A 16,068-nucleotide genomic window follows, 5' to 3' on the forward strand; every position below is an offset into this window, starting at 1 on the left:
AAGTGAATATTCAGTGGTTAAAGTGGCCCTGATGGAAATAAAGCTGCGAGAGCTCTCAGGATGTTTCTGACCTCGCACTGGCCACAAATCACTCTGATGGTTACCGAGGACATGTCATATTGCCGCTGCTGCAGCCCCAGTGGTGGAATAGGCTCTTCACTCAGGGAGTCCTGCACATCCACCCACTGACCACCCAGGAAAGAGCTTTCAACCCCTGTTGTCCTTACTCCTTGTCACCTCTACCTTCTCTTATCACTGCTGTTCACCTCTTTCTGCTGCCATTGCTGATTATCACCCCTTACCTACCATTATCCCTTCCTTGTCACCTCCTCCTGCTGTCACCTCTGCTCATCACCTCTTACTGTTGGCACTGCTCATCACCTCCTCCTGCTGCCTACTATTAGGGCCCATTTCCATTACACGCGGTGCGATGCGGCTACATAGACGCATTGCACCGCGGCTCTATTGTAACCAATGCACGGCAAAGGGACAGTTTCAATTGCGTGCTAGTTTTGTGGAGCGGTGCGGAGCGATCCGAGTATCTGCAGCTTGCTGCAAATTCTCACACAGCCACCCGCTCTCTCCTCCAATACACTTTGGCAGCGGGAGATGCAGGAGTGACGCGAATGGGAGCGGAGGTGAGGAAATGGGCCCTTACAATATACCTGTTTGCTACAAGAAACAATCATTACCTGCTAGCAACTAGAGTTTAACAATCTCTATCTGCCTGCTACTAAAATCAACCAATTACTATCTGCAGACCACTAGAATCTAACTGTCACTTACTGCTGGCAACTACAACCTACCTATCACTACCTGCTGGTCACTACACTCTACCTATTTTTGACTGTGTATGTGTGTGGGGATGACACAGGTTACCTCTCCTGGGGAGCCAAATGGGTCTGTCACCATCCGTCCATCAGTCCAGCTCGGGAGAAAGGGCCGCCAAATCGTCTCGGAGTCTCTGTCAGGAGGTGAGAAAACATGTTGATCAGTCATACTGTTCACACAAAATAATGGGCTCAAGATCAAATGAGATTACATTAAAATGGTTCTAGTTTCGTAAAGGAAAATGTCTCCTCCCATTGATTGCAAATTCAGAAGATGTGACTGAACTCTTAAAAGCATAAAAGCAGAGCGATCAACAGTAACAAGAACTGCAACACTAATGTTGCTAAGTAATCAATGTCCTCTTTGGCGTAAGCCTAATGCTGTCCAAACAAAGTTCATCCACATTTGATAAGTATAGGCTCTTCACTGTAAAACTTCCTCCAAAGAAATTGATAAATTTCTGTCACAGCGCTTATCACTATACGCTCACCAGATCGGTTGGCCAATCTTTTCAGATCAGCAGTCAGCGTTTTTGGCCTTGCCAGCAAGAGATTCCTCCGATCACTTCACCAGCCTCTCCAGGCATCCGACCATAAGCTCAGAATAAAACAAGGGAAATGCAATAGTGTGATACCATTTGGATAGAGCTTAATATTATCACCAGTGCACCCCTTTTCCAGAACAGTGCCACCAACGTGCTTCCACCATAAACAGATACACAAGGCGCTCACCAGATGCACTGGCCGACCCGCAACAGACCAGCAATATAGCGTGTTGTTATAACTTCAGTTTTTGGGATAAAGGACATCCTAGGACTCAAACAAAGCCGACCATAGCATAATTCCGTTTGATTTTAATAAGTAATAAAAGTAGTGCACTTACAAATTTGCAGTAAAACATGCGCATATAAAAAAACGTAGCACAGGATCCTCCAGCGTCTCCTCAGCTCCTTAGGCTCCGCCCTACTAGTTTCGTCCAATGACTCATCAGGGGCTCGGCCATTCAGAGCTGAGGGACGCTTTAAATACTCTCCACCTCTATCACATGACCAGCTGCCTCAGCTGGATTCATTCGCTGCTGCCGCTTCTGTCATAATCATGCGGCCACTCCAATAGGCTGTCCATATTGGACTAAAGACTACAGTACCCATCTCAATAAGCGGCTACTTCCGCATTTCGGGTGTGAACACCCATCACCCAGCATTTATTACTTGAAATCCTAATCCCCCTTCCAGTTAAAAAACGGTAGCCTTATTAAACAACCCCAGTATATCATTACACTCACCGCTTTCCTCCACTGTACATCCCCCATCTGCTAACTGGGGGCTGCAAACTCCAGAATCCACATGTCAGCAGCAGCGGCCATCTGAACTCTACCTCACTGACATAGAACTTCATCAGTGACATCAGAATCACGTTTATTTCGCCAAGTACAACGGGGGTTGTACCCGGAATTATTTTTGGCACAGACAGGGTCGGAGATGGTACAAACACATGCGTGCAATCCAACATATACAGTCAGGTACAGTAGTACAAGTAGCATATACCTATATATACAGCATACTGGCTATAACGACAGACGCGTGGGGGAGTCTGGAGAGCTGTGTGAGGGGAGCAGCCGGTGGCCTTCTGCCGGTGGCGCTCGCTCAGCTCCGCAGCAGCTCCAGATGCCCCGCCGTGTGTCCTGGAGAAAAGTGGACAGCGAAAAGAGAGAAAAAGAGAAGGAGTATCTAAAGAGACTGAGGAAGGAAAGAGAGAAGAGAAAGATTACAGTGCAGCCCAGTCCATTTAAAAGTTTTACTTGGCAGGCAGCTGCTGCTCTGGCACTGTGTGGTAAGGTGCTAGTGGGTGCCAGTTCGGTGGGCCCCAGCCAGATGCTGGAAAAACTAGGGCCCGGCAGCCTGAGGACCAGGATGGCCCCAGCAAGGCTCCTGATCAAGGTACCTCTGTGGAGGGCCTGGATGCCTTCAGTGGCAGGCACCAGCAGCGAGGAGACCCTGGACAGTCGCGGTGGAGAGGCAACGGCAGAGAGCCACGGAGGGCATTGCCTGTGCAGTGGTGTCTCTGTGTGTGGTCCACATGGTGGATGGCTGCGGCTCTGTGATGGCGGCGATCCCGGGATCCGGAGCACAGCATACCCAGGCTCTCCATGGTGCGAAGAGCAGCGGTGGAGTGGCCTGACCTCCCCAGAGCGGCTGCAACTGCCTCTGACCTCCCCCGGCGGTGGAGTGGCTCCATGTGTGGCCCACGTGGTGGATGGCAGCAGCGGAGTAATGGCGGCGATCCGGGTGTTCCGGGATCCGGAGCCCAGTGCGCCCTGGAGAGCAGCGGTGGAGCGGCCTGACCTCCCAGAGCGGCCGCATCGGCATCCGCGGCAGTGGAGTGGCTCCGTGTGTGGCCCACGTGGTGGATGGCAGCAGCGGAGTAATGGCGGCGATCTGGATGTTCCGGGATCCGGAGCACAGTGCGCCCTGGAGAGCAGCGGTGGAGCGGCCTGACCTCCCAGAGCGGCCGCATCGGCATCCGCGGCAGTGGAGTGGCTCCGTGTGTGGCCCACGTGGTGGATGGCAGCAGCGGAGTAATGGCGGCGATCTGGGTGTTCCGGGATCCGGAGCACAGTGCGCCCTGGAGAGCAGCGGTGGAGCGGCCTGACCTCCCAGGGCGGCCGCATCGGCATCCGCGGCAGTGGAGCGGCTCCGTGTGTGGTCCACGTGGTGGATGGCAGCAGCGGAGTAATGGCGGCGATCTGGGTGTTCCGGGATCCGGAGCACAGTGCGCCCTGGAGAGCAGCGGTGGAGCGGCCTGACCTCCCAGGGCGGCCGCATCGGCATCCGCGGCAGTGGAGCGGCTCCGTGTGTGGTCCACGTGGATGGGTGCGACGGTATGATGGCGGCGATCCGGGTGATGCAGGAACCGGAGCACAGTGCGCCCAGGCTCCCCGTGATGAGCAGAGCAGGGGTAACTCCTCTGTCCTCCCGGCGCAGGCGAGACACAAATGGAAGGGGGGAAAAAGCTAGCAGAGCCGGAGCCCTGTGTGCCTTGGCGTCCTACTCAGGCGCCATCTTGATGAACACATATGGGCCCATATGCATTTAACTTTGTCTCTGGTGATGGGAAATTTGGGGGCTTGCTAGTGGTGGCCACAGGCGCCCATTGAAATACCGTATTGAGGGGAAATTGGGCACCCTTGCTGCCCAATAAATATCGGACATGGGGACACTCGCAATGCGCAATGTTTATTTGGATTCCAGTATTATAATGGGTGCGTATGGTGGCGCCGAAAAACAGTGTTGTTGTTTTTTTCTTAAGCGATTGGCAGTGGTTAAAGTTAGCCATGGGGGATGGGTGGTTAAGGCTAGCTGTTGGGAGTTGGTACGGTTAGGCACAGGGGTGGATGATTGAGGTCAGGCATGGGGGGTAAGCTTAGTCATATGGGGGTGGTTAAGGTTAAGCATTGGTAGAGGGAGGGTACAGTGTGAGAATAGGGTTATGTTTAGCTATAGTAAAATATCAGTACATTTACCGATATTCTATCGGGTCATCTGGGTGCCCAAATTTCCCCTGCGTCATTTTTGCATGAAGATAATTTTTCAACGTCTTTTTAAAACCACTTTTCAGCACTTAGCTTCTGAAAAGGTGCCAAAAAGTGGGTGAAAACGAACCTTAAAAATTATTCTGAGTATTTTCTTGTATGCTGTTGGTTTAAAGGACATTTTATTGACAAGGTGTGAAAATATCACCAAGGAGAAGACTAGGGAGAAAAAGTTAATTGTCATTGTAATTGGTGTCATCATAAAAAGTTAGGGTAGCCATACATCTAGCGATGATGGGCAGATTTGACCAAGAAACAAATCTTTCTCGAATCTGCTGAAATCGATCCAAAATCGGCCTTGTAACGCCCCATCCACCGCCTTGCTGGCCCAATGCTGTTACCCTAATGTGCAATGTGCCCCCCAGTGCCCAGTGAACTATACATTACCTGTCCATGGCCACCACTTGTCTTCTGCTGGCTCCGGGCGCAGTCCTTCATCCATATACACGCCCCACATGGTTGCCGGTGTACACATGGGCGTGTGTGTGACGTCCCCCCCCCCGTTACTCTGGCAACCACGTGTGCATGGACAAAGGACAGCACCCGGAGCCAGCAGAGGACAAGCGGCAGCCACAGACAGGTAATGTATAGTACACTGGACATCGGGGGGCTCATAGCACATTAGGGGGACAGCGTCGGGAGTTTCGTCATGTTCATCTCGTCCCAATATCGCTTGCCGTTATCGCCCCACACCCAATCGAGCAAGTCAGCCTTACATCTTGCAGCATGTCAGACCGACTAATGCGACCAATTGGTTGCGTAGTCGATTGGGCATGCACTTGGTGGCTCCAATTTTCATCCAATTCGATTATAATAATCAAATTGGATGGTCGATCGGCCACCAAGTTGCCTGATGTATGGCTACCTTAAAGAGACACTGAAGCAAAAAAAAATGTATGATATAATTAATTGGTTGTGTAGTATATGGATAATTACTAGAACATTCGTAGCAAAGAAAACATTTTCAAATTTTTATTTTCAGTTGCATAGTGTTTTTTATAACATTGCATCATTCTCTAATATTTGCAGTTTACACACTACTCAGCATTCTAAATGATTTCACAGAGCAGCCCAGTTACATTTTTAACCCTTCTTTGAAGAAGAAAAAACAATACAATGACTGATACTTGAGATGACAAGCTTCACAAGACAGAACTCTCTGTGACTTTGAAAGTCGTGGAGCTCAGTGGCTTTTTTGCATTGATAACAACTGGAGTTTCTTAACTCTTCCTGTACTGGAAACAACAATAGACATATGTCTCTGCTCTTACTGTTTTATTCCTTAGCTGTACTACACATACAAATCATTATATCATAATTCTTTTTTTCGCTTCAATGTCTCTTTAAAGGGAAGATCCGCACATGATATAAAAAACAAACTGCACTTACCTGGGGCTTCTTCCAGCTCCTCGCAGTCAATCTGTGCCCTCGCCGCAGCTCCTCTCCCTCCCGGCGTCCAGCGGTGAAGAAGCCGACCTCGCCACGTCGGCTTCATGTGCGCTCCACGGCGCGGGTCACGTGGTGTGACATCATCTGGTCTCTAATGCGCAGGCGCAGTAGTTCTGCGCCTGCGCAGTAGAGACCCGATGACGTCCCTACACCACGTGACCCCCCGCCGTGGAGCGCACAGAAGTCGCCCTGGCGAGGTCTGCTTCTTCACCGCTGGACGCCGGGAGGGAGAGGAGCTGCAGCGAGGGCACCGGTCGACTGCCAGGAGCTGGAAGAAGCCCCAGGTAAGTGCAGTTTGTTTTTTATATCCTGCGTGAACCTCCCCTTTAAGCAAATCTAAAGCAAAAATAAACTGATGAGATAATGTATTGTATGTGTAGTACAGGTATTAAGTAGAATATTATAGCCTAATTCTAACAAACAACAAAGCCCTAGTCTCACCTCCCATCATCTTTAGTGTTTGGGGTTTTTGGTAAACAATAGCTGAAATGCCAACTCCAATGTCCATAAGTCCTTGTGTTGTGTTAAGTTGTAGAATCAACTTAAAGTGGACCCAAATTAAAAATACAGGATTTCAGGAATGAAATCTATTTTCTAAATTATAATAATAAATAGCAGCCTTTTTTCAGCTGCATGATGACAAATATAAAATATTTTACATTTATTGGAGGAACCCCTCCCTTCCTTTCAAATTGCCTGGATTTTCCCGGCAAACTGGTGGAGTAGATGGTGTGCGGCAATGGAGGAATTGCTAATGGCTGCCCCCAGTATAACCCTAGCTATGAAATGAGAAGGGTGAAAAGCATGCACTGAAATGATCATAGGTTTGAAGGAGTGTTTATTTATCTTTGTATGTGTCAGAGTGGTGCAACTAAATATTTTTAATTAAAAAAATGTTTGGTTTGGGTCCGCTTTAATTACAGCATTTTTCACTACTCTTGATCTGAAATCAACTCCCTTTACAAGGCTCTTACCTGGAACAGCAGGTTCACTCAGCCGGAACATTGGGTGCACTCGCCGGCCTGTCTTCTCATCCCACGACTTCTGGATGGCCCGGGCAGTCTTCATGGCCCGCGTGGCTCTCTCACGGTGCTGGAAAGAGAATGACATATATGAATGAAGACAGAAAACAATCAATATTCTACCCCATTAGCAGTATTCCCTTAAAGGACTTCCGAGGCCAAATTTAGAAAAAATAAATAAAAAAAGTTAGATACCTGCATCAGTTTGGAAGACACGGAGGACGCCGTCCGCGCCCTCTGTGCCGTTCCGCCGGGTCCCCGCCGCTCAATCGCCCCCCGAACGGCTCCCGACCGCACGGCCCGGGTCGGCTCTCCTGCCTGCACAAAGCCGGAGCTGGCTATTTTTTTTTTCTAAATTTGGCCTCGGAAGTCCTTTAAGAATGGCGAGCTCAGTGCCAGAAAAATATTATAATTCCCAATAAATATGTTCAGTATTGACTCCTCTTTCCAGGTGTCTCCCAAATAAAGGGGGCATTTTCCCCATACCCAGCAAGACATGGTATCCACCAAAAGTGATGGCTAAAGCTTTTTTTTTTTTCCTTTAGCCACCGCTGCCTGTGTGAACTCATTTTTTTGCTTAGTTTACAACTTTTTCATTACTAGGTACTTAAATGAAAACAAAGTGAAGAGTCAAACGATTGTATCTATCCTCCTACTGCTAAAAATGACTTTTAGATATCTCAGTTTTATGCTGTTTAACTGCTTTAGGGCTGGAACCCACTAGAGCGATTTTTTTTTTTTTTATAATCTTTATTTTAGAAATTGTGTGAAACAGTTGAAAACATAGCAGGCAGAAATGTTACATATTACAGACATTGTTTGTCAAATGAAGTATCTTGTTGATTTCGTATGGTTCAACACCTCTTGTGAAAATGTGTATGGTCCCGTGCACAAGGTATTCACAGTATATTTTACACATATGCACATTCATACGTGGTGCTACAAGAGCTCACGTTATATAGCCTATTAGGGCTTAAACATTTATAGAATCTATGAATGTGTTACAGTTACAGAGTATAAGCGTTTGTCCACCCAATTCCAATGTTGATTTTTATAATTATACCCTTCCCTTCCCACCCTCCTCCCCCCATGTTCCCTCTGGGTGTTTCTCTCCTGTGTGTTGATTTAATTTATTGGTGTCTCAGACTGTTTTTTAATAAACACCACCATCAACTTTTGCCTCAGACCTATTTGTAGTACATTTCCATTACTACTGTGCTAAGCTAAGAGCCATTCAATGTTATCTGGAAGTCTTCTGTGGTTCTAAAGTAATTCCAATAAGACCAAGTCTTTTTATAAGACTCCATTTTATCTAGTGCTGTGTATGTAAGACTCTCCATCAGCTCCACACCATCTATTTCTTTTAACAGCTCCTCCACTCCTGGGGGAGCTTCACCTCTCCAACGCCGTACTAGTAAGCATTTGGCTGCGTTGAGGATATGTTTTACCACTGATGCTTTATAGCTTTTCATAGTCCAATTATTAAGATGAAGAAGGTAGAACTCGGGGGTACAAGGAACTGCTCTATCAGTCATCGATTTGAGGAGTCGTTCAATCAGTCTCCAGAAGTCAGAAGTCAGACATAATGTGTGATAGGGTACCTCTCTCCTTCTTACATCTCCAGCATTTGTCTTCCTTTTCTGTGAACATGTTGTGAAGCTTAACTGGGGTATAGTACCAGTTAGTAAGCAGTTTATAGTTAATCTCCTGGATCCTAACTGTTTTGGAGGATTTATGGGCGAATATGCACATTTTATCTTTTTGTGCTGCTGTGAAGGTGGTCTCTAGTTCTGATTCCCATGTGCTAAAGAACGACAAATGGGGTTCTGCCAGATTTGACATGATGGCATAGAGCTGAGAAAGGGTCTTCCTAATGGGATCTGTACCAAGGCACAGTTCCTCGAAATCAGTATTACGCCTAAGCTGGGAGGGTTGAATCCCATGGTTCATTAGGGAATGCCTGTATTGGAAATACTCCCACCAGAGGACGTTATCGTTCTCTTGTCTCTCTCTGAGTTCGTTTAAGTTAATCCATCTGCCTTCCTGACACATATCTTTAAAGCAAAGCTTTCTCCCTCTACGTTCTCTATTATTCAGTAGGTCCCCTCCAGTGCCTCCTATCCCAGGGTTATGTGAGAGTGGTAGCAGCGGTGAAGGCCTGGAGGAGAGCCCCAAGAGAGCGTTTGCCTTGTGGAAGACAGAATGAGTAATGCGACACAGAGGTGGTAGGCACCAAGAAGGTTGTGGTTTTTCCAATGTCCACAACATGCTGCTGTTTGGATAATCTGTTAGGGAATCCTCCAGGCCGACCCACTGCTTGTATTCCCGATGTCTGCACCAGTCTATTGCTCTGGTCAGTATTGCTGCATAGTAATAACGTCGAACGTTGGGCAACGCAAGCCCTCCTCTCTGTTTAGTGTTGTATAATATATCTCTCTGAAGGCGAGGTGGTTTCCGTTTCCAAATGTACCCATAAAACATAGTTTGCATTTGTTGTGGAAATGATATGGGGATCGCCACTGGGAGCGTTTGAAATAGGTATAGAAGTCTGGGCATGACATTCATCTTAATGACTGCTATTCTCCCGAACCAGGACAGCTGGGGTAGTTCCCATTTCTTTAGGTCTGATTTCAATGTGTGTAGCATGGGTGGGAAATTATGTAAGTATATATCCTTGAGTGAGGTGGAAATGTTAGTGCCTAGATATTTGATGGCTTTGTCATTCCATTTGAATGGGAAGTTACGCTTGATATTGTCTATCTCTTCTGTAGGGAGTCCTACGCTAAAGGCCTCACATTTGTCGAAATTTATTTTGAAAAAGGAAAGTTTTCCAAATTGAGCGAATTCAGAGAGGAGATTGGGAAGGGTCAGTCTAGGACGCGTCATGAAGAACAGCAAATCGTCAGCGTAGGCTGCAACTTTGTGATCTGTATCCTTAACGCATATCCCTGTAATATCACTATTTCCCCTGATCTTACATAAGAAAGGCTCCAGGGCTAGGGCAAATATTAAAGGTGATAGAGGGCATCCCTGCCGAGTACCATTTGTAATATGCAGAGGTTCCGAGAGTATTCCATTCACTTTTATCTTGGCAGTGGGAACGGTGTAGAGAGCATTTATACAGGCAAGCATTCTATCTCCCAGATTGATCTGCTGCAACACTGTACGCATCCACGTCCAGCCCACTCAGTCGAAGGCCTTTTCGGCGTCTGTGGACAGTATCATGCACGGTTTGTTTTCAGACCGAGCAAGCTGGATCAAGTCTATTGCTCTTATTGTGTTATCTCTTGCTTCTCTCTGTGGGATGAACCCCACCTGATCCCAGTGCACAAGATATCCCATATATTCCGCCAGCCTGTTAGCCAATACTTTTGAAAATATTTTCAGGTCTGAATTTAACAGCGAAATTGGGCGGTAGCTGCCGCATGCTGCAGGGTCTTTTTGTGGTTTGGCTATTACTGTGATATGCGATTCTAATGATTGTCTGGGTAAGGTAATTGACTCCCCGTTTCCCGCTAGAGCATTAAACATCCTGCATAAATAAGGAGTTAATGTGCTTTTGAATTTTTTATAATACTCGGCAGGGAATCCATCAGGTCCTGGCGCCTTCCCTGATTTAAGTCCCTTGATGACCTCCCCAATCTCCATCTCTGTGAATGGCTCTTCCAACTCTTTTTTCATGTCCTCTGATAGTTTTGGCATGTTAGAGTTGTTAATATATTCCTGTGCAGTAGAGGGACTGGGCTTTTTACAGGTACCAGTAAACTCTTGGGTCAAATTATAGAGTTTATGGTAGAATTCCTTGAATGTTTTAGCAATGGATTCACTCCTTACATGCTTCGTACCTGTCTGATCTATTATGTGGGGGATGTACGTTTTCTGTTGTTGCTGCTTTAGAGCTCGTGCTAAGAGTTTCCCAGATTTATTCCCATGCAAGTAGAATATGTGTTGGCACCTGCGCGCCGCTTGTTTGGCATTATCCTGTAAGATTTTGTTAAGTTTATGTCTTGTCTCGCTTAATGTTTTCTGGTCATTAGCATTCGGTAGGTGTTTGTGTTTAAATTCCAGTTCACGAATTTCCTCCAGTAGTTTTTTAATTACCTCTCCTCTTTCCTTTTTTAGTTTTGTCCCCAATCTAATTAGATTTCCCCTAATTACGCATTTATGTGTTTCCCACAGTATGGTTGGCGACACATCTTCCACATCATTATGCAAAAAGTAGTCTCTCATCTGTTTCTCTATGTCTTCTTTCACGGCCTTGTCTTGCAACATGGAAATATTAAGTCTCCATGTGAACAGCAGCTCTCTCTTAGCCCTGCAATTTATTGTCATTTGTACCGGGGCGTGATCCGAATACGTGATTACACCAATGTCAGAGGTTATATATTCCGATAGGAGATTGTGTGACACCAAGATGTAATCAATCCTAGAATACACCTTGTGAGTTGCTGAGAAGAACGTGTAGTCCTTCGTTGTGGGATGCGTCGCCCTCCATACGTCTATTAGCTGTCTGTCTTGAAAGGCTTTTTTGATTTTATTTAACTTCGCGTGGGCAATGCTAGTTCTCCCATGTGATGTATCTAGGTTTGGGGTGAGGGCCACATTTAGGTCACCACCTAGGATAATGCTACCTTCAGCAAAAGCATCTAGCACTGACAGCGTATTTTGGAAGAACTGCTCTTGATCGGAGTTGGGTGCATAAAGGGACCCCAAGGTGTATTTCCTATCTTTGATGAGACATTTAACGAATACATATCTTCCCATAGGGTCAATTTTTGAATCAATTTCTGTATAGGGCAGGGAGCTACTGATAAGTATTGCAGTTCCTTTTATTTTAGACTGGGGAGAAGTGCTGTAATATGAAATTGGATAGTGCCTGTCTCTCAGTTTCGGATGGTCTGGCCCTTTAAAGTTAGTTTCTTGCACGAAAACTATCTGGGCTCTTTGACTCCACATGTCTTTTAAGAGGATACGCCTCTTCTCCGGTACATTAAGGCCTTTAGCGTTGATGGTTACAATTTTCATGCTAGCCATAAAGTGTTTTTGAGATATCTATTAACCAGGAGGAAACACCCATGAGAGAATTATGTATACTAATGTCATAACGTAAAATGAATATGATAATAACAATCCAGAACATTAACCTGACCTTCAACAGAAGGAAAACCTTAGAGTAGTTGGCTACCGCCATTTTCTTGTCCTGTATGAACAGGACAGTCCTATGAGGGAAAAAAGATGCCATGCACTGCCACACGAGATGACAGCTCCCTCCCTCCTCCACCCTCGTATTAATAGTATATGTAATCATTATCGGTTATGTCATCTTACCTACTGAACCAGATTCCGCATGGCGAAACCATTAGTATTTGTAAGGATCCCGCACCTCTGGCCGAGTTTCTTTTGCACTAAGTGCAATAAGTCTTAGGGATTTGTTTATCTCTTTGCTAGGCATGAAAGGAGGAGGCGCTGCAGGAAGGGCTGGAAAGAGAGTATAATCACAGTAGTTGACTGTGTACGTTTCTTATCTGTTTACCAGCAAATATGTGCAGTTCTATCTGAGTTGCGGGAGAGGGAGGGATTCAGGGGAAGAATTGCTTCTGTACGGGATCTGTGGGTGTGCCGAGTTCTTCCTCGAAGGGGTTAAGTGCGTCTGTTTAAAGTGCTGTAGAAGTCAGTAAGAGACTATGTGGGGCCTACAGAAGGAGGGGATGTCACTATGAAACCACCAAGACAAGGATGGAGAGAAAAACACCAGAGCCACACCACACATCCCTTATAGTGGTTCAGGATGTTAGTCATCAAACTCCTGATAAGTGTGTGAATATTTCTGCCACTTTGATCGCTCCGCGTGTGATTGCAAGGGGAACATCCCATCTATAAGCTGTATTTGGGAGATGTTTAGGTGTACCTCATTTGCGCCCCGGCTAGGGTCTGTTCCCGGACCAATAAGAGTCGCCGAGTCTACTTATGTCTTAGCTTAAGGAGCGGCACGAGGCCTTGCGTGAGTCGGGATGTGTGGCTCCACCCCCCGCGTCCATCTCCAACCTCCTCTCAGAGCATCGCACCCATAGGGTGCCAGTATATGAACAATCACATTGTAATTAAGGGTATTCCTATATATCTATACATATATATAGCGCGTAGTATGCCCACATGTCTAACATAATTTAGCCATCACCCCGAACCCAGATCGCGGAGGCATGCTCCAACGCCCCCAGAGCTCGCGTCAGGCATGCCCACACATCCCACACGGGTTTAGCCTGAGCCTGCTTATAATCATCCATTGGCATTAACATATGACAGATACCCCTCTCAGATATGCAACAATTCCACATAGTAGGATTAGGTATAGGAGTGATATGGCAATAGGATCAGGTGACTTCAGTTTCCAGCAACACGGATTCCCGCCCTCCCTCTGGCTGTCCCCAAAGTATATCGTCCGCTTTATCCCGGCCACCATTACACAACCACATGTGAGACCCCGAATATACGTTGAGTCTTAAGAAGGAGTAGTCTTGAGGCAAACCCGACAGGAGCAGACCATGTTGCTGATGCTTGCCAGTGGGTTCCAGGCAGGGCCTGTTCCTCTGGTGTCTCACTTCTATCCGGATTTGCAGAAGGCATTAAAGAGTTTTGAGCTTTGTAGTTCCCTTCCCCCAAGGCCCCCCACCCAAGTGCTGGTGCAGCGAAAACGGATGATTGCTCCCCAAGTCGTTATATAGCAACCCTGCCGGTAAAGTACCCCCCCCCCACAATCATATCAGCAAACTAGCGAAGAGATAGTCCCCATTGTACTTATCTGGGAGTGCAGAATCGGCTTTTAGCGGAATAGGTACTAGAAGGATCGCCTGCAATGCGGTTCTGTGTTACTCTTGTTGCTCTTGTTGTATTTGTCCTCTGCCTCGTCTTTGTTTCCTCGTGCGCTGTGGTAGACCCAGGAATATCTTCTCCGGCTGCCATTCAGATAGATCCACTTGACGCATATCTAAGGCCAGATAGAGATCAGGTAGATCTGCTGGGGTTCGTAGCATAAAGGATTTGTCTCCTTTCAAGATATGTAACTGAAATGGGAACCCCCACTTGTATGAGGCTCCTGATTCTTGTAAGATTTTCAGTAACGGCTGGAGAGCCCTTCTTTGTGCAAGCGTTGATGGCGCCAAGTCCTGGAAAAGGAGTAACTGATGCCCTTCATGTTCAATGCTCTCTGCCTTCCTCGCTGCCTGCATTATTGCTTCTTTAACAGTGAAAAGATGTAAGCGACATATCACATCCCGTGAAGGTTCATTTGCTAGAGGCTGTGGTCTCAAAGCTCTGTGCACTCTGTCAAACCGTATAGCGGAGTCCTGTGGCTGCTTGAGGAGGCCATTGAATATGGAGGTCAGTGTGGGTATCAGTTGTTGGGCTGCAACATCTTCTGGGAGACCCCTGACCCTGATATTATTACGGCGGCTTCTGTTCTGGATATCTTCCATACCTGCCCGGAGTGCTGCGTTAGTGGCTTTCTGCTGTTCCTGTTGCGATGTCAGGGCTTTTATTTCGGCTCTCATCGTCGCCGTCTCTGCCTCTAAAGCGGTTAGCCGAACTCCATGTTCCAGGACATCTTCTTGTATGCTTTGAAGTTCCTCGCGGGTAGCGGAGGTAATGCGATTGGCAAGATCGTCTAGATCGCTCTTGGTAGGAAGACTATGCAGAAAGTCTCTAATCTCCCCCAGTGCCTTAGCTGTTGCATCCGGTATGGCTTCTCCTGTCTCCGCCAGTTTCTGCGTTGGGCTGGAAGAAGGCGAGGCCGCGGCCATTTTTAATGGAGTTTGCGTGGCCTCGTTTCTCCGGAGGTACTGGGATACCTTAGACTGCACAGAGGAAGTTCGTTTAGGCTGCAGTTCTTTGCCTGAGGATCTCTTAGACTTCCCGGGCATAATCAGAAGTAGGTAAATTGCGGGAAGGACAGCTATTTCAGCTTCAGTTGGTGGATAAGAGAGGGAGCTCCAGCAAGTTGCTTCCTCACGCGGCCATTGCTAGCTCCGCCCCCCACTAGAGCGATTTTTTGAGGGTTTAGGGAGGTTTTAAAAACGCTAGCAATTTCCCTAAACGCTCAGCTAATGTTAATGGATGGGCGAAATTCCACTGGATCGATTGCGATTACCAAAATCGCAAACGCAGGACATGCAGCATTTTTAGTGTTAGCGTTTCTGCACACTGTAAAAAAATTAAAAGTAATTGAAATGACCAATCAGAATTTAAACCGCTAATCGCTGCACAATCGCTGGCAAAATGCTTACACTTTTTAAAATCGCTACCAAAATCGCCAGAAAACGCTCATGAAATCGCTTACAAAACTCTCATTAGAAACTCTAGCGATTGTGATCAGCGATAGCGCTTTATAGTGGGTTCCAGGCCTAATTGTTGTGTCACAGCTGAATGTAACAGTCCCAGAGTGCTCAAATATATGAACTATTTACCTTTTTTTTTTTTTTTTTTCAAATCTATCTCCTCCTGGCAGAGAACTGGGCTTCCTAGAGCACAGTATTTTATGGCTGTAATTCCTTATCAGTAGTCCCCACTGTAGAAAAGCTGTCAACTGTCAGTAAGTAATGCTAGGTGCACCCGATACAATTTTCTAACCGATTTACTGTCAGATCGACTATTTTCAACATGTCCGATCTGATTTCAGATTGATTTTTCAGTAGATTTGCTGTTCACCTCTAAGGAAAATAGATCGGAAATTCAATCGGAAACCAGTAAATCTGTCAGAAAATTGTATCGTGGGTACCTAGCATAACTCTTTCATGCAGAAACAAGAAAAACATCACAGCATATTTATTTGTGTGCTGTGCTCTGTACATACACACGTCTATCTCATCATGTCACATGTCATGTAGGATTCCATTTAAACATTGCTATACAGATTACAGTTCAGAGTTTGGTGAAAATAAGTCATTTCCATGAAGCTTTAGTAAGGGAGAAAGCCGCAATGCTGAGATCACAGCTGGTAGAAAGAAAAGCAACAAGGGTTAATTAGCTGCAATAGGGAAATATAATAATACTCACCAGAGCTTTCTGCACATCAATGAGCTGTGAGTAGAGCATAAAAACAAGGAACACCAAGAGCCCCAATAGTGTAATATGTACTGGTAAATGGTTACTAGATAGAGTAAATATTAATACTCACAAACCA

The 16,068-nt window shown here is 46.4% G+C and overlaps 1 protein-coding gene and 1 long non-coding RNA gene across 3 annotated transcripts in view; one reads left to right on the forward strand and one right to left on the reverse strand.

The window, feature by feature from the left end:
- Window positions 1–16,068, forward strand: part of LOC137544107 (signal transducer and activator of transcription 2-like) — a 157,307-nt gene that overhangs the window by 80,066 nt on the left and 61,173 nt on the right. The gene's annotated exons all lie outside the window — the stretch shown is intronic.
- On the reverse strand, window positions 924–15,978 carry LOC137544106 (uncharacterized). Its single transcript, XR_011025726.1, has 3 exons — window positions 15,942–15,978; window positions 6,846–6,963; window positions 924–964 (listed from the first exon to the last, which is right to left on the reverse strand). It is a non-coding gene; the product is annotated as an uncharacterized lncRNA (long non-coding RNA).

Source organism: Hyperolius riggenbachi, chromosome 2 (genome assembly GCF_040937935.1).
Source record: "Hyperolius riggenbachi isolate aHypRig1 chromosome 2, aHypRig1.pri, whole genome shotgun sequence".
NCBI lineage: Eukaryota > Metazoa > Chordata > Amphibia > Anura > Hyperoliidae > Hyperolius > Hyperolius riggenbachi.